This window comes from Heterocephalus glaber, unplaced genomic scaffold (assembly GCF_053883595.1).
Source record: "Heterocephalus glaber isolate CG9 unplaced genomic scaffold, H.glaber_assembly_v1.0 deba00001465, whole genome shotgun sequence".
NCBI lineage: Eukaryota > Metazoa > Chordata > Mammalia > Rodentia > Bathyergidae > Heterocephalus > Heterocephalus glaber.
In genome coordinates, this window is record NW_028258312.1 from 25925981 (window position 1) to 25945595 (window position 19615).

General features: G+C 37.0%; 1 protein-coding gene across 2 annotated transcripts in view; it reads right to left on the reverse strand.

Moving 5' to 3' along the window:
- The window catches only part of Rasa1 (RAS p21 protein activator 1), a 95068-nt gene that overhangs the window by 52677 nt on the left and 22776 nt on the right, over positions 1 to 19615 (reverse strand). The gene's annotated exons all lie outside the window — the stretch shown is intronic.

Here is a 19615-nt window from a genome sequence, read left to right on the forward strand (position 1 = left end):
CTGAAAAGGATATGAAAACAATTTAGGTAATTCAAAAAGGATAGTTACACTGAAACCCCCCAAGATTGTTCACAAGGACTTACAAGGAATGCTTTATCAGAGGATTTCTCCACAGCTATGGCCAAATCTACATTTTATAGATTATTATCACCATTTGTAAAATAGGGGAAATAATCTGTTTTAACCTCAGAATAAATTAAAACACTTGCCCTAATCTCCTTTAAAGAAAAATACAAAATGAAAAATAGTACATACGCTATACAGTAGACTAGTTAAGTGAAAAAACCCTGGAGCTCTTGTCTTTGAACCCCAGATCTGTCACTTAGCTATGCAAAGTACTTTATCTGGGTTCTAATTCCTTCATCGATAACAGAAATGTATGACAATACTGCCTAGCTCATAGAGGACTGGCTTGATATTACAGGCCAAACATCTTGAATCTGAAAATCACAAATTCAAAATGCTATGAAATCCAAACTTTTTGAGTACTGACATGACCCTCAAAGTTTCACATTTTGGATTAAGAATGCTCAGTCTGGGCCGGGGATTTAGCTCTGGTTTCGCTGCCTGCTGTGCAAGTGCAAGGACCCGAGTTCGATCCCTAGTACCAAAAAAAAAAAAAAAAAAAAGAATGCTCAATCTATATAAATTCTGAAAAACTCCAAATTTAACACATACATTTTAAATACCAGATAAGGGATGCTCAACCTGCATTATTAAATCAGCTAATACATATAAAGTTGTGAAGGACATCAAATGGATAGTAAAAGCCCAGTAAACGTCATTATTATGCCACTGTCCAGGGAGAGAGACACTTAAAAGACTGTAAGACTGAGTAAACCAACTCCACCAATGAAACGCAAATGTTATGGGTGCTGCATAAAGGTGATCAGTGTGTGAATCATCGAAGTCCCAGTTACCTTTCATTTTCTAGTGTTATTTATTGGCACCTGATTTTGGGAAGAGAACAAGATAAACCAACCTTTGTTTATACTATTCTACGGATTTCAGGAGGAAATTTCTTCTCAAAACTCTTTCTTGAACATCACAGATTATGCATACTGGCTGGGGCTGGAGTTCTCAAAGGATCATAAAGTAGGAATTGTTGCATAGCAACTCTAGAAGGAAATGCTCATTTCCCGGTTACTCATACGTTCTTTGGAGGGATGGCAATCTGACTTACATTTGCTTAACATATAACACTTGTTCTCCTATTTTAAAAGTAAATTTTCCCTCCTTTTCTCTGTCCCAAGAAAGGTGAAACAAAGTTCAAAAAGTAAATGTATTTAGGGCCGGGGATTTAGCTCAGTGGTTCCACTGCCTGCCTTGCAAGCACAAGGTCCTGAGTTCGATCCCTGGTACCACCACCCCCCCCACCCCCACCCCACCCCCCGCCAAAAAACAAACAAACAAACAAAAAAAGTAAATGTATTTCTTCTCAGCTAGCTTTGAGAGTTTCTGCTGAGAAATCTTACAGGCAGATATGAAGTCTTTTGATACCCTCGTCTTGAAAACATAAATCAACTTATCTAAAGTATCATAACATGAGATAAAACTACATATTTAATGAGTCAACAATAAAAGAAACAATTTACACTGATAAACTGCAGGAACCCTCCTACCTCCTCCCCATGGTGGGCACGGGACAGAATCCAGGGAGCACTGACTACATCCTCAGCCCTTTTTCTTCTGAGATAGGGTCTTACTAAATTGCCCATGTGTGCTTTAACCTGAGCGCTTTCTGCCTCAGCCTCTCAAGATTACAGGGTGAGATTACAAGAATGTGCCACCATGCCTAGTTCTCTACTTTTAAATTTGGAATCACATTCCTGTTTTTTATAAATCTGTACTGCATATTGCTGGAGAATATATGAGGGGCTATAGAAGGGCCTTTGTACTTTTTAGTTTCCCTCCACTAATCAGAAATAATACGAAAATCTATTCAGTGGGAAAACCTGGTATGAATAGAAATGCATACTTTGTTCAAATTATACAATAATTTAAAACTACCTCGACAACCCTAAATGGAAACTTTCTACTACAGTAGAAAACAAAATAGTGTTGATATCAATTGACTTCCTTTCCCTAAAAAGGAAGCTAATCAAAGTTCCCCACAGATCCCTTTATCTTTCCACTATGTCCTTCCTTTTAGCGTCGTCCCTCACGGGGCACAGAGTTCTTACAGAGAAACATGTAGCAGAAATCTAACTGCATGCCACAGCAGGCTGTTTGTATCACTGAAAGTTCTAAAAGGTTTGCCATCATTGAGTTAGACAATGTCTCAAAAAGACACCTCAAAGGACATTTTCTTAATTAAGTTTATTGGTACATTTTAGGTTTACAATATGATGACATTCATCACTGGGAACTTGTACCTTTACATGACTCATCTTGGTTCTTATTTTTCCCCGTTACCCTGCCCTCCCTTCAACCCCTCCACCCCTCCCTATTTACAAAGACTTTGTTTCCATCTTTTCCTTTTCTCATATTTTTTCCTTTCCCCTACTCCACTGCCTTCCCCTTCCCCTCAAAGGACATTTTAAAAGTTCAAAAATATTCTGATTTATCCTTTCATCTAGCCTCAGTGATAATCCTACTGGAGGGAGGGAATGTGTATTATCCAATACAGGATTCTGTCTCTGCAAAAGCCCATAACTACCCTACAACCTTACCAAAGTACTATTCATAATTCATACTCATCAGACTTTTGGAATTACTACTATGTGCTAGGTCCTGACTTAAACATTGGTTTTCTCCCTCTGTACTTTCTCGTTTATTTTTTTTTTTTAAAAAGGTGAACAGATTATGTATTCATTCATAGGTCATCCTAAAATTAAGGTAATGTCTATGGGCTTTTTCTTCAGAATTTTTTATTGTTCTATTTATTTTTACTCATAGAAATATCAATACCCCTTCAGTTCACACAAACTGTAACTTCTATAAGGATAATTCTCAAATTTTCTTCTCTAAATTTAATTTCCTTTCTAAGCTCCAGACTTCACAAGTACCTGCTGAGAAACTTCAACTGTAGGTAAAAATATATACAAGTAAAAAAACAGCAACTTCCTGGACAAATACACACACACAGATGTACACACATGCTCCTCTTCCTTTTAGTCCTCCACACTGTGCAATGGGACCAAAATTCTTCCTAGCGTCCAACTTCAAAATCAACTGTGATTCTTTCCTATCTGTCTAGCCTTAAAGCTATTGCCAACTTACATATTGTAACTCCAACATCATTCACGTTATTTCACAATTTTCCATTCCTTCATGAATAACTCTTCATACTGTTTCAACCCTTCCTACAACTATGTAAAGACTGAACTTTTTTATAGGCTCTTCCCAAACATGGGCTTAATCATTCACTCTAATAATTCAAAACTCTACAAATGGGCATCCACCAGTAAATAAAGTACAAACTAGTATTCCACTTGGCATTCAACAGCTCCACCTTCCTTTCCAGCCAAACTAGAATGGTTTGCCCCACAAACAGTTATCTGTGCCTGACCACATCTTCTCACACATTCATCACAACACCATTGTGCTTGTAGGCCCAATTACACTTCCACTTTTAGTATATGTTCTGCCAAAGCAAGCACTACACTTCCATAAAGTCATTTTTATGGATATATGACCTCTCTCCTTAAACTTCACTGCATTTAGACATTATCTATCTCACAATGCTTTTTTACATGTTCCCTATATTTACCAAGTCTTGCTGAGTTTGATATCCCATACAGCATTTGAGACAGTGTCTTGCACATAGTAAGTCCATAAAGGTTTGTGGAGATTGAAATAAAAGCTAGGGTAGAACTAGTCCTCTGGATTTCGTATATAAAAGCACCCTTCAAAAGGCCAGCAACATATTAGCCCAGCAACAAATCCCAACTTTATACCCTTACTCTTAATCTAAGGGCAGTGCCATTAGTCTGTTTCATTATCACTATCTATGATTCAAGTTCTGATGGATACTTAATAAAGCAAAGCTCTAAAGGCAATAGGAGAACATGGATTTAAGACGAGAAAAATGAAGAATGTCATTGGTCCTTTTTCAATCCTCTTTTGTACCTTTTGTTTTGAAGGAAAGGATGACCTTCCTCCTTATTAAGATGGCTCATTTTTCAGTTCTCCTAATAAAGTAATATTCAAGGCCATGAGGAAGTAGAAGGGCCCTCAGCAGTAGGTTAAAATGCTGCAGAAGAGCAGCTAAGGAGAAGTGCGTTAGAAGTCTGGACCATATCAACAAAAATCCTGCAGAGTGACAATAAAAGAACAAAGTCAGCACAAAACTGCAGTATCCAAGTACTACACTCACGTAACTTTCCCCATCAATTCAGCCTCTCTGATGCTACAGAGTAGCCTAGTTTAATTCTAAAGATCCTTTCCTACATGCAAGAAGAAATCAATGAATCCCAACAGCTTTACACCTGTAAGAGCGAGAGGCTTTGACCATTTATGTACAGAAGTTCCCCCAAACAGGGATGCTGTAGCCCAGGAATCTGAAAATAGATACTGCAGCATCATGCAACTTCCTTATTTCCTCTCTTCATGTTCTCAATTTTCAGTCTCCATAGGAATCTCAGAGAAGAAAGATATTCAGAGAACGACTCTTGTGATCCACGAAAAGGTCTGTTGCGACATCACAAAGGAGAGAAGTAGGAAATTTAAGGAAGACAAGAGGACCAAAAAACGGATTTGGTGATTATCAAATTTAACTGCTTCCTTACCACTTGCCTGACAATCAGAATAAGTTCTCCACTGTCATTTGAAGAGCTGATTATTTTTTCTACAACTATTTTTTCCAATATCTTCAAATGCACTGTGAAACCAGGTGGCTCTCAATAAGATAAATGTAGTACTGCCCACAGGAAAAACCATGCTCCAGGTACTCAAATCACTCTCCAGGTAACCAAGCCAGAACATGCCAAACCACCTTAGGGGACATTTGTAAAAGGAACCAGAGGCCAAGGCACAGCTTATTATTCCTCATATTTTCTTTGCATTTGTATTCTTCTAGCTTGTCTTTTCAAATACATAGACATGGTATCAATGTATTCATTCTAGTACAAAGAAGTTGAGCATAAATGGGTCTCTGGAATTTATCCACAAATTATTAGTTTAAGACATATTACTCATTTTTTTTTTTTTTTTTTGGTATCGGGGATCAAACTCGGGTCCTTGAGCTTGCACAGCAAGCAGCAAAACCACTGAGCTAAATCCCTGGCCCAAAGACATAGTACTTTTAATTTGAATTGAATATTATCTATATTTTTTCTAAATTTTAATAAAATTACAAATAAGTTATCAAAGACACCATATAAAATTTAATTACAATTTTGAACAACTTTCAGGGGATATCAAGGGATTGGCCTACATATTAATTTTTTAATTAGACTTTTTTTTAACTATAATGTACTTTATTATAATAGAAAAGCTAACAGACTAACTGATCACCTCAGGCTGCTGTCTCTTATTTAATAGTACATTAAATGAAAGGAGTCTGGCACACTCATCATTGGCTGTATCTGTATGACCATTTGGAATCCGACAGCCTCTAGGCATTTTAAAAAATAGGAACGTCTGGCAGGGAGGTGAGCTGCTCCCAGCACCCAGGAGCAGGCTTATGGGCCCCTGTACCTCCACCTCCACCTGTACCTCCACCTCCACCCACCCCCACTGCTGAGGAGGTGAGCCACACCAGCAAAGGCAGGACCACAATCTCCCTCACTGAAATGAGAAGACACATAAACAAGTCTTCAAACCAGGCTTCGAGATCACCTACAGCAACGCCAAAGGGAAACGAGATGGAACAATCTGATACTCAACAACCTGGACTCCCTGAACTGGCAACAAAAGAGGATCTGGGAAAAATGAAATCAGAAATAATTCTTCAGGTAACAGTAGAGATTGTGCCCATAGTGCAAGACATGATAAATAAATCTAGAGAGGAGCTGAGGAACATGATGGAATCCCAACATAGGAAACAAATGGAATCCATAAAACAGATGCAAACAGATATTCAGGAGATTAAAAACTCCATTAAAAGTCTACACAGCAGAATAAGCCAATGTGAGGGCAGCATTTTAGATATAGAAGATAAGATTGCAATTAGTGACCAGGAAAAGAAAAATTGCTTTAAAATTGTAATGGACCACAAGAAATCAATCCAGCAGCTGCTAGATGATGCAAAGAAGAATAACATAAGACTGACTGGAGTCAATGAAGAAACAGGAGAGCGTGCAGACGACGTAAAAAAATACTGTTCACAGAAATGATGGCAGAAAGCTTTCCCAGCAGAGGAAAAGAACTTGACATACAGATAAGTGAGGCATATAGGACTCCAGCTAGCCTTGATCAAAAAAAATCTACATATAGGCATATAATAGTTAGGATTCCACAAATCCAACAGAAGAACAAAATTCTACAAGCAGTTAAGAGAAAAGAAACAAATCACATATAAAGTAAAGCCCATCAGAATCACAGCAGAATTCTCAATGCAAACCTTCAAGGCAAGAAGAGCTTGGAGGGACATATTCCAAGCCCTAAAGGAAAACAGCCCTCAACCCAGACTGATGTACCCTGCAAACCTATCTTTCAAAATTGATGGAGAAATAAGATACTTTCATGACAAAGAGCACCTTAGGAACTTCATGAATACCAAACCAGCACTCCACAAAATTTTAGATAATATCTTAAGAAAAGACAACGAGGATCACAATTCCAGGAAGCTCAACAGAATGAATCTGTCGGGCGCAAGAAGAAATTAAATGTAAAGGGGGAGAAGCCAACAAAAAGAAAAAGTCATGACAACGATAAGTCAATACGTTTCAGTTATAACGATCAATGTTAATGGTCTCATATCACCAGTGAAAAGAAACAGACTGGCAGAATGGGTCAAAAAGCAAGATCCAACAATATGCTGCATACAAGAAAGACAGCTGATTCAAAAAGAAATTCATAGACTGAAAGTTAAAGGGTGGAAAACAATACTCCATGAGACAGGAACCAAAAAAAAAGCTGGAGTAGCCATTCTCTTTGCAGATCAAGTGGATTTCAAATCAAAATCTGAAACACTTCTGGTCCCAAGAATTTCAGATAAGGGATACTCAACTTGTATGTACAAATCTATTGTGAACATGTGTTTTTATTCCTCTTTAGTAAAAACTTAAGAACAGACCTGTTGGTTCTTCACAGTGATACAAGAAATTTCTATATTGTTTTCCAAAATGGTTTTATCATTTTACATTCACATTAGCAGTATTAGAAAGTTCTAACTGGTTCAAACGTAAGCTGACATTTGTTCTTTTAAAATTTTTCACTTAATCTCCCTAATGAGTGTATAATATGATCTTGTTATTGTACTGATTAGTATTTTTGTGATTCTAGTGTTGCACACCTTTCCTTGTGCTGTACTGGCTATCATCTTCTTGTGTCTACTTTTTTTGGGGTTTGTTTTTTTTTTGGTACCAGGGATCGAACTTGGGTCCTTGCACTTGCGCAGCAAGCGCCGAAACCACTGAGCTAAATCCCCGGCCCTTGTGTCTACTTTTTAATTGGCTTGTCTATTAATGAGCTGTAAGAGTTCTTTATATATTCTGGTCATAGGTTATATACATTATAAATATGGTCAGTTTAAGGACTACTTTTCATTTTCTTAACGATGTCATTTAAAGTTCTAAATTTTGATGAAATCACATTTATCAATTTTTTTCTTTTATACATCGTGTTTTTCGTATCCTAGGAAATTCTTGCCTACCCTAAATTCATGAACATTTCCCCTTATAATTTCTTCTTAAAGTCTTATAGTTTTAGGCTTTCATATTTAGGTTCATAGATCCTTTCAAATTACTTTTATGTACGGAAATAAAGGGTTGAGGTTAATTTTTTATATACAGATAACAGGTGTTCTAGTACCATTAGCTGAAAACACTATCTTTTCCTCTATTCTTGAGTGTATGTTCTATAAAATGTTAACATTAAATAATCTTTCAAAACTCGGTGGACCATGTATGTGTAGTTCTATTTCTAGATTCTCTGTTTTATTCCAATGATCTATGCCTTCCCTTATGGCAACTCTGCCTGGACTACTGCACCTTTAGAGGAAGGCTTAAAATTAGGTAATAAATGTCTTCCAACACAGTTTTTTTCTTTTTACTTTTCTAGGTCATTTGTACTCCTGCATAACTTTTAAATTTCAATATCCAGTTCTTCACTTATAGCAAGTATACATAGACCTGAATTTTTATATATACCTTGTGTTTCCTAATCCTGCTAAATTCAAATACAAGTTCTAGGGGCTCCTAGAGATTTCTTACTATTTTCTCTGTAGATGATCATTTCATCTACATATAACAATTTTACTTATACCTTGCCAATCCTATGCTATTTGCTATTTGTTTCTTTTTATTGCCAGACTATTTTGGTTTGGGCCTATGTTTCCAAGTTTAATGGACAGATAAAGAGTAGGCATATCTACCATTGCTCCCCACCTTGGGGAGAAAGCACTGCATCTTTTCCATTCATATAAGGTGTTTTTCTGGAAGTATGGAGTACAGGTCTTACTGGTTGAGAAGGTTCTGCTCTACTTCTAGTCTCCTGATAGCTTTTACCATGAACAGCTGTAGAATTTAGTCCAATACTTTTTCTGCAACTATTGACAGGATCATATGGCTTTTTCCTTTCCTCTGTTTAAATGATGACTTTTGGGGGTGGATCTTCCAATGCTGAACCAACAGTACCATCCCTATAATAAAATCACTTTCTACATACTGCCAGATCTGACTTCTAATACTTTGTTTTGTTCAACAAATTTCTATGTTCATACTTTTTTCTTCTATTATCTTTATCCAGTTTTAGTATTAGCATAATGATGATTTCCTAAAATGAGGGTAGAAGTGTTCCTTTTTTCTGCTTTAAATGTTTGATATAATTCATCAGTTAAAATGAATATGAGCCTGTTGTCATACAGGTAGGTTTTCAAGCTGAGAATATACTTTCTTTAATAGGTGCTATTCGAATTTTGTATTTCCTCCAGAGTCAGTTTCATTAATTTGTCTTCCAAGGTACTTATTAGAAGTTATCAAATTTACTTCAGAAAAGATTTTTGTAATATATGCTTTCTATACCCTTTTAAATTCTGTAAAATCTGTGCTAATGTCCTCTAAATTTTGATACTGTAATTTTAAAAATGTATAATTGATATTGTGTAATAGGAAGAAAAGGTCTAAAGGAGTAGGGGAAGTTGAAGGGGTACGGGAAAGGAAAGAAGGGAAAAGAAAAAATATGAGAAAAGGAAAAAATGGAAACAAAGTCTTTGCAAATAGGGAAGGGTGGAGGGGGTGAAGGGAGGGCAGGGGAAGGGGGAAAAATAAGAACCAAGAGACTCATGTAAAGGTACAAGATCCCAATGATGAATGTAACTGTATTTTATACCTAAAATGTACCAATAAACTTAATGGGAAAAAAACAGTACATTAAACACCAATAGCAGTTGTTGAACCTTCTCCTATATCAAGCATTCTAATATCAGATATTAAATTTCAGAGAAAATTTTAAAAAAATAAACACTAAGAAACAAAAAAATAAAAATAAAAATAAACACTACTCAGTACTTACTTCATATTGAGGCTCTCTGAAAAACTCAAGATAGTATATTTGCTTTTGTTTTTGTTTTTGTTTTGGTACCGGGGATCAATCTTGGGACCCTGTTCTTGCAAGCCAGGCTGTGGCACCACTGAGCTAAATCCCCGGCCCAGTATACTTGTTTTTTACAAGGAAGCTTTGGTCCGTGCCATTATCAAGAGTTGTAATGTAATTCTATACTCATTTATGAATACCATCCACATGACAATAAGAATATATCCATTTTAATATAACACCTTTTATTAACTACATTCTGTCTATATCCCAAATATAATGCCCACACAAAGTTTAATATTTAAGATACTCAAGACAAGTTTTGCTTAGGGATTTCAACACAAAGAGGAGTGTTACTTGTATAGCTGAGGCCCCGTATGTGTCTCGCACATCCAGTGTTGTGATAAAGAGTATTGTTTAACAGTATAAATCATACCTAACTCTCCCATTAGCCTTAAGACAGAACTGCATTCCCAACAGCTGCTATATATTTCAGTCTGGATATTTCAACTAACAATTTAAACTCAATACATTAAAAAAATTACAGAACCTCCCTTTCTTCCCACAGCCCTTCTTTCAACCTCTTTAATAGCAACCAAACTATGAGAAAGTTTAGAGCTATTTTTTAAGCCAAAAAATAGATATAACTCAACAACATAGAAACTTCTATCAGAATCGCTTGCTGGTCTATACTTTTTCCCTCACAGCCAATCAAAGCCTTAACAGTCTTGCCTTCTCAGGGTTCTCTCCCATCCTACCTTTCCCTTCCCACTGTGGGTACCTTCCGCATCACGTCTTGTGGTAATTCCACAATAGCTCCTCCAACTCACTACTCTTTTATCTTCCATTACATTAGTAATATAACAGTGCTGCTACAGAGCTACATGCTTCACTCACAAATCAAAAGCTGAAATAGTCCTATTGCTTACAGAACGAAATCCAAACCAATGGCACATTATTCAGTAATCTAAGGACTTGGCAGGCTCCACTGTACTACCTACCACTTCCTAAACATGCTAATCATGTACTTCCAAGCATCTAGCCCTTTGATCACTCTAGTCCTTCGATCTGAAATGCCCTCGCTGCCATCCTTTGCCTACAGAAATCCATCTCATTTCTCAGTAGGTACCATCTCTTTGATCCCTTGGTCATAGCTTATTTCTTACAGGTTTTTTGGAAATTTTTATCTGTTGGTTATTTTCATATCTTGTATTCTCCATTAAATTAAAAGATATCTGATCCCAGGCTCCTAGGGCAGAGACGCTGAGCCAGTCCCAGCACCCAGAAGGAAACTCCCCCACCGCCATCCCAAGCTCCTAGGGCAGAGAAGCTGAGCCGGTCCCCCCGCACCCAGAAGGAAGCTCCCTTGCTGCCATCCCAAGCTCCTAGGGCAGAGAAGGTGAGCCCCATGGGCGCCAGAAACACAAGCCCCTCCCCACATGGAAATGAGAAGACACATAAACAAGCCTCAAAACCAGACTTCTAGATCACCTACAGCAACCCCAAAGGGAAACAAGATGGATGGAACACTCTGATACTCAACCACCTGGACTCTGAACTGGCAACAAAAGAGGATCTGGGAAAAATGAAATCAGAAATAATTACTCAGATAACAGCAAAGATTTTGCTCATGGTGCAAGACATGATTAATAAATATAGAGAGGACACAGATAAAAAAAACAGAGGATCTAAGGAATATGATGGAATCCCAACATAGGAAACAAATGGAATCCATAAAACAGATACAAACAGATTTCCAAGAGATTAAAAACTCCATCGAAAGTCTGCACAGCAGAATGAACCAATGTGAGGATAGACTTTCACATATAGAAGATAAGATTGCAATTAGTGAGGAGGAAAAGAAAAATTGCTTTAAAATTGTAAGGGAACATGAGAAATCAATCCAACAGCTGCTAGATGATGCAAAGAAGAATAACATAAGATTGACTGGAGTCAATGAAGAAAGAGGAGAGAGTGCAGATGACATAAAAAAACTCTTCACAGAAGTGATGGCAGAAAACTTCCCAAGGAGGGGAAAAGAACTTGACATACAGGTAAGTGAGGCATATAGGACTCCAAATAGCCTTGATCAAAAAAAATCTACACATAGGCATATAATAGTTAGGATTCCAGAAATCCAACAGAAGAATAAAATTCTACAAGCAGTGAGAGAAAAGAAACAAATCACATACAAAGGAAAGCCCATCAGAATCACAGCAGACTTCTCAAAGCAAACCCTCAAGGCAAGAAGAGCTTGGAGTGATGTATTTCAAGCCCTAAAGGAAAACAGCCTCCAACCCAGATTGATGTACCCTGCAAAACTATCTTTCAAAATTGATGGAGAAATAAGATACTTTGATGATAAAGAGCACCTCAGGAACTTCATGAATACCAAACCGGCACTCCAAAAAATTTTAGACAATACCCTAGGAAAAGACAATGAGGATCACAACCCCAGGAAACCCAGCAGAATGAATCCATTGGGTGTGACAAATTAAACCCAAAGGGGGAGAATCCAACAAAAAGAAAAAGTCATGACAAGACTTTCAAAACTTTTGACTTCATCTCCCTAATGACTGTATAATTCAATCTTATTATTGTACTGATTAGTATTTTTCTGATTTTAGAGTTGCACACCTTTCCTTGTGCTATACTGGCTATTTATCATCTTCTTATGGCTACATTTTAATCGGGTTGTCTATTAATGAGCTCTAAGAATTCTTTATATATTCTGCTCATAGGTTATATGCATTGTAAATATGGTCTGTTTAAGGACTACTTTTCATTTTAATGATGTCATTTAAAGTTCTGAATTTTGATGGAATCTCATTTATCAATTTTTTTCTTTTATACATCATGTTTTCTGTATCTTAGGTAGTTCTTGCCTACCCTGAATTCATAAATATTTTCCCTTATAATTTCTTCTTAAACTTTTATATTTTTAGGCTTTCATATTTAGGTTCATAGATCCCTTCAAATTATTTTCATGTATGGAAAAAAAGGGTTGAGGTTAATTTTTTATATACAGATACCAGGTGTTCTAGTGCCGTTTCCTGAAAACACTATCTTTTCCTCGGCTCTTGAATTGAGTTTATATTCTATAAAATGCTAATGTTAAATAATCTTTCAAAACTCAGTGGACCATATATGTGTGGTTCTATTTCTAGATTCTCTGTTTTATTCCAATGATCTATATGTCTTTCCTTACACCAACACTGCCTTGATTACTGTAGCTTTAGAAGAAGTTTTAAAATTGGGCGCTAAATGTCTTCCAACACTGTTTTTGTTTTTGTTTTTGGCTTTTCTGGGTCCTTTGTACTCCTACATAACTTTTAAATTTCAATATCCAGTTCTTCATTTATAGCAAGTATACACAGACCTGAATTTTTATATATACCTTGTGTTTTCTAATCCTGCTAAATTCAAGTACAAGTTCTAGGGGCTCCTAGAGATTTCTTAGTATTTTCTCTGTGGATGATCATTTCATCTACATATAAAGATTCTGCTTCTGCCGTACCAATCCTATCCTAGTTGTGTCATTTTATTCCCTGACTATTTTGGTGGGGACTAGGTTTCGACGTTTAATGGACAGATAAAGAGTAAGCATATCTGCCCTTGTTCCCCACCTTAAGGAGAAAGCATTGTATCTTCTCCATTCATACAAGGCGTTCTCGCTGGAAGTATAGAGTACATGTCTTTAATCTGTTGAGAAGTTTCTGTTCTATTTCTAGTCTCCTGATAGCTTTTACCATGAACAGCTGTAGAATTTGGTCCAATACTTTTTCTCCAACTAGTGACAGGATCCTATGGCTTTTACCTTTCCTCTGTTAAAATGATGACTTTTGGGGGTGGATCTTCCAATGCTGACTCAACACTGCCATCCCTATAACAAAATCACTTTCTACATCCTGCCAGATCTGACTTCCAATAATTTGTTTTGTTAAACAAATTTCTATCTATGTTCATACTTTTTTCTTCTATTATCTTTATCCAATTTTAGGATTAGCACAATGTTGAGTTCCCAAAATGAGGGGAGAAGTGTTCCTTCTTTTTTCTGCTTTAAATGTTTGATATAATTTATCAGTTAAAATGTTTATGAACCTGCTGTTGTCATATAGGTAGGTTTTCAAGCTAGGAATATACTTTCTTTAATAGGTGCTATGCAAATTTTATATTTCCTCCAGAGTTAGTTTCATTAATTTGTCTTCTAAGTTACTTCTTAGAAGTTGTCAAATTTATTTCAAAAAAGATTTTTTGTAATATGCTTTCTATATCCTTTTAAATTCTGTGGTAATGTCTCCTAGATCTTAATATTGTAATTTTAAAAATGTATAATTGATATTGTGTAACAGGAAGAGGTGGTCTAAAAGAGCAGGGGAATTGGGAGGGGTAGGGGAAGGGAAAAAAGGGAAAGGAAAAAATATGAGAAGAGGAAACAAATGGAAACAAGGTCTTTGCAAATAGGGAAGGGTGGAGGGGGTGAAGGGAGGGCAGGGGAATGGGAAAAAAAATAAGAACCAAGAGACTCATGTAATGGTACAAGATCCCAATGATGAATGTAACTGTATTTTATACCTAAAATGTACCAATAAAGTTAATGGGGGGGAAAAAATTAAAAGATATCTGAGGATTCTGGGGATATTTAAGTCATAGTCACAATTCTAGTCTATCACCTGACACAATGTCTTGAAAACAGTTGGCACTGACAAGTGGGAGGTGAGAAAAGCAAGTATGTCAAAAAGCCCTGCCTACACAGAAAATTCTGAAGTCAAAATCTCTTACTGGAATCCATGTCTGTAGCCAAACTGGAGAATGCTTTGTGTGTCGATTTAAACTAGTTCCTTGGACGCCACTATTCTCCCATTCCACTCTAGAGACCTACAATCACCTTCTAAGGAACAAGCCAAAATTCAGCCACCTCAAACCTAACAACTAAAACCCACCTGTGCCCAACACGATATTCTAAATCTAAAGCCCACCTAGACAAATGTCATCTGATCACATCAATTCTCTCAGAAGAAAAATGCTGGAAATGTGAGTTCCTTCACTTAAGACACCCAACTTCCCCCACTCTGAACTCTCATAATATCTGTAGTCTGTACAACATAAAAGTGAAAAAAGTTAAAACACGTTTACTAATTTAAAACTACCACATAATAAAGTTATTGTTAATTTAGATAGCATCTCATTTATGTAAAACATACTTTGTATAAACAAAATTTGGTGAGGATAGCACTATTTTACATTTTCCACAACTCTTTAATGGTATCTCACTTAATAGAAGAACAAGTGGATTTTTATGTTTCTATATTTAATCTGGTGCTGAATATTGTTTTGACAAATATTAGTTTTGAGGACTATTACTTAATATAGTTACTTTTAATTTAGATGAAACATACAAAATAACCACACCTATAAACATCTATACTTCATTAAAGTAGCATCTATCCTTTACTCTTCTATATTTTGTAGCACCAATGCACGACCCATTTCAAAAATGCTGGCTGAGCTATGCAGATCTTCTACATAGTTACACATTTCACTTCCAATCACAAAACTGCACGTGCCTTATATCACCACATAGTAAAAGATTGATTTAGCAGGGCTAGGTCGCCCAAACTCCAGCTATTCACAAGAAAAGCTGGGCTCTTGTCCAACTAATGGGAGTTAGTATCTAAGCCTCTGATGTTAAGTTTACTTAATTAAAATGTGTTTGTTTACTGGGAGCCGTGGGCCACACCAGACAATTTATGCTAATAATGTAATTTATGGTAGAAGACTTGGTCTGTAAGCATAAATTTCACATCTACAGTCAAACTGACGGAGAAACAAAAGTGAGTTACTGAAGTAAGCCACACCAGTGCTTGGGGCCTACATTAACAACCTCCAGTAAAAACCTCAACACCAAGGCTCAGGTTAGTTTTGCCCGGTTGCAGATACTTCACACAAGGTGTTACACAGTATTTCTGGGAGAATGAAGTGCTATCCACAACTCCAGGAGAAGAAAATCCTCTCTTACACTCTGCCCCCAGGCAGCTTGCTGGGTTTTGGGACAGGGTCTCACTGCAGCCCAGGCTGGCCTAGAACTCCCAATCCTCCTGCCTCAGCCTCCGGGGCCCCAGGACTACAGGAAAGCACAGCTCTGTCCCTTGTTGGTTTGTTTATTTCACTATAATAAACTATTGCTATGCGATAACTGCTACATTTTTAATCCTATTAGCAAATGAATGAACTTGAAGGTAGTTTCAGGAAAACTTCAACAAAAACAATTTCATCAGAAGTCATGCACTCAGTCACAGATACAAAGTTTCCAAGACGATGGTATTCCCTTGAAACTTGAATTTTGTTTGAGAGCACCTAATAATGCCAGTTCAGTGATAAGCTCACTTAGTTCTTTTTCAAGAAAATGTCTGAAGAACTCAAGTATGAAAAACCAGTTTGTCAGTTTCCAAAGGGAAACAAGTGAGCGATGAAAGTGGCTGGTTCAGCCCTCAGACACACAAACCACTGGTACTCAAGACACTGCCCTTGCGGACGCAACCTTCCCTGTATTTCCATTCCAACACACAGAGTGCTGAACAGACAGACACTCAAGAACTCCAACTTAAGAAATTAAGGATTTTACTTAAAGTGAAACTGGCCCTTTCCTGTCTTCCCTAAGTACAGCAGCGAAGAATACAATGACTCACTAGAACAACCCAACCGGTGCCGCCACAGTGATACATCCTAAGGTTACCCCCATCGTTCTGCAACAACAGCGCAAATGTCACGAAAGTGAAACGCCAGATGGTGTCTTAGTGTTGTGAAACTGACTTGGCTTTATAGAACTCTTGTGAGGATGTAGGGCTCCCCACTATTTCAGTGAAAGCAGTGTACAGCAGACTTAGCAATTTCAGGGAAGTCACCCCAACTGCCTTCGTGAACAATCTTAGCTAACTGTCAAGTGTTATTGCAAAAAGACATGACCATCTCCAATATTATAATCAAAGTTTTAATTCCTTTCCCTCTATTTTTCTTACGTCACACCCAGCAAGGCTCTACTCATTATAAATTTCTGGTTGTCACTGCTTCTAAATAAGACCGATTCTAAGAACTCTGGAAACTTTGAAAATTAATTTTTTTCAAGTACAGTAGTACCTGGGTTCATGAACATTTTTGTTTACAAACAATTTCATTCGCCATCAGAAGAGTTTGGCAAAATTTTGTTTTTGTTTGCAAACTCTGCATCAGGTGACAAATGACCAGGGCCATCTTTCCCACATGAACACAAACATGGCCATCTTTTCAGAATTATCGAACAAATTAAGTTCATGAACTGAGGTACCACAATAATTTATTAATTCAACAACCACTGTTTTCTGATAATGCTTTAAATTTCCTTAAACTTCCTAGCTTTGACATCATTCTTTTGCTTACATTTTTAATGATCAATTCTAGTCTCTTTAGATTACTAAGTTTTTCTTAACTGAATCACATAATTGCTTTAAGTTTTGTTTAATGTTTTGGAATTCTTTAAAATTCTTTATATTTGATGATTTTAATGTTAACTTCAACTATTTAGAAATGGTTATTGATTACTCAAGTTATTCAGAAAGAAATATCAAAACAGCCAATTATAAAAAACAACTAAAAAATAGCTAATTGTCACCTAGTTGGATCTTCAATCTTCCTGACATCACTTGCCACAGCCAACAATCTAAGTCTTTTCTCTGGTCAAACGTTCAGCTTTCCTTTCCTCTTTTCCACCATGAAATGCTTCCTCCACATCATCCAACATACACCACATCATCCAACATACACCACATCTTTCAACTACCATGTACACATGAATCCTAAAAAAGGACAATGTTATACATAAAACTTCAATGTATAATGGAAGGCATAATACAAAAAGCACTAATAAATACGGCTGTAGCATTCCTAGTATATATATTTACTGCTTTTCTCTTTCCAACAAAACATAACCTTGAAAGAAGCAGGTATGTTCATCTGTTTATTCATTTATCCTAAGCATGTAGAATAGTACCTGGCACAAGATATGTTCAGAAAAATTTAGGCTAAATAAATATACAAAAAGTGGTAGCTGACTATAGAAAGTATAACTGAGGAACTGAAAGCCAGTGATAGAAGAGGACCTTTTCAATTAGAATATATATATATATTTTAACTAATACATATATTTTTAAACATATATATATATATATATATATATAAAAACACAGCACTTCTTCTGTGTATAAATATATAGTTTATTGAAAAAATGTACTTGTTTGGTGCTGTGGATTGAACCCAGGGCCTTGTACGTGCTAAGCACGTGCTCTACTACTGAGCAACACTTCCAGCCCGACAAAACTACCCTAATACCCCTACCTAATCATACATGTTTTACACTTTATACATCTATTTTACACACAGGCATACATACATACACGTACACATGTCCAATACCAATGGTTACTACCAAGGATGGGAAGGGAAGGGAAGGATGAGGGAACGCAGACTTTGCCTGAACTACGTGTTTGTTTTAAAACAAGAAGTATCATATAATGGTTGTCACATTACTTCCAACATAATAATCCTCCAAAGAAGAACAGCCAGAAAAGACAAATTAAATCCACAAAAGCAAAAAGAATGTTGTCTGGTTTTAACTATTCAAGAGCTACTGAGGCAATCAGTACTAAAGGAGCCAACATGTTGCAGAGAGGAATCCTGATGAAGTGCCGCTCACAGCAGCCACTTGACACTGTTTCCCTCAGAATATCTGTCTCTCATGGTCACTCAGCAAGAGGCTGGGAGTCCACGCGAAAGACCCCGGACGTCGGCCTGGGTTCTGACAGAAGGAAAAGAATCCAGGAGCATTTTGTCTTCATCACAAAGTTGGCAGGACAAATACTAAGAGATTAGAGAGGCCAGGACTGCAGTCAGAAAAGGGAAACGGAAAACGGAAGCAGAGGCTCAACTATGTCCCCTCTACAGACATCTACTGAATTCTAAGAAGAAACTGAGAAAGCACTGTGTGGCAAAAGTGAGTATTGGAAAGTTTTGTTATTAAAGTGGTATGACTCCAGGTTCTGTTCAGCAGAAGAAAGAAGAGGCCGTCCTTTACAGGAGACTATCATTCAGATACTACCACTTAACTGCACGCCAAGAGACAGGACACAATGAACAACAGCAAACAAAGGAAAAGAAATACAATAGAGGTATAATACAAAACTTCAGAAAATTAATAAAATTTGGTTCTTGGAGAAACTAATAAAAATCAACACACTAACAAGACTGATCAAAGATTAAAAAGTCACAAATTACCAATTTTAGACCCACAAGTGAATACATTTTTAAAATTATAGATAGAGACTTCAGCAGTTATTCAGGCTGGGGATGTACAGCATTCCCAAAGCCCTGGATTCAATCCGTAGCACTGCAAAAGAAAAACTAAGTTATTCAAGAAAATAAAGAAATAGAGAAAACAGACAGAAAGATAAAGCTTAATCATAAAATTGGAATGCTTAAAAAGTAAACTTACAAAATTAAAACAAATTGTGAGATTAACAACAGATTGAGCATATTTTTAAACAGCAAATAATTTGAAAACTTCACAGGAAATGTGCGTACTGAAGCTTAAAAAGAGAAAGTTACAAAAATACAGAAAACAGCATAAAGACAAATGGGACACAGTTCACACACATGTGGAATCCCCACAGAAAGCAAGAAAGAGAACAGAGCCAAAGCAAACTCTGAGGAGAAAACAACCCGGAATTTCCCAAACCCAAGGAGAGACCCTGCGGCAGCTGGCGGGCTGGGGGGGGGGGGGGGGTCCCCGGTGTGTCCTCATGGGCGACTCCTGGGCTGCAAACTGAAGAGGGGAGACCCTGGACGCGGCTGGCACCAACCACAGACTTGTGACCTAGATGGGTAATAAAAAGAGAAAGGAGAGGGAAGTCTCCCTTTGCTTCTTCTACAGAGCTCTCGGATCTTT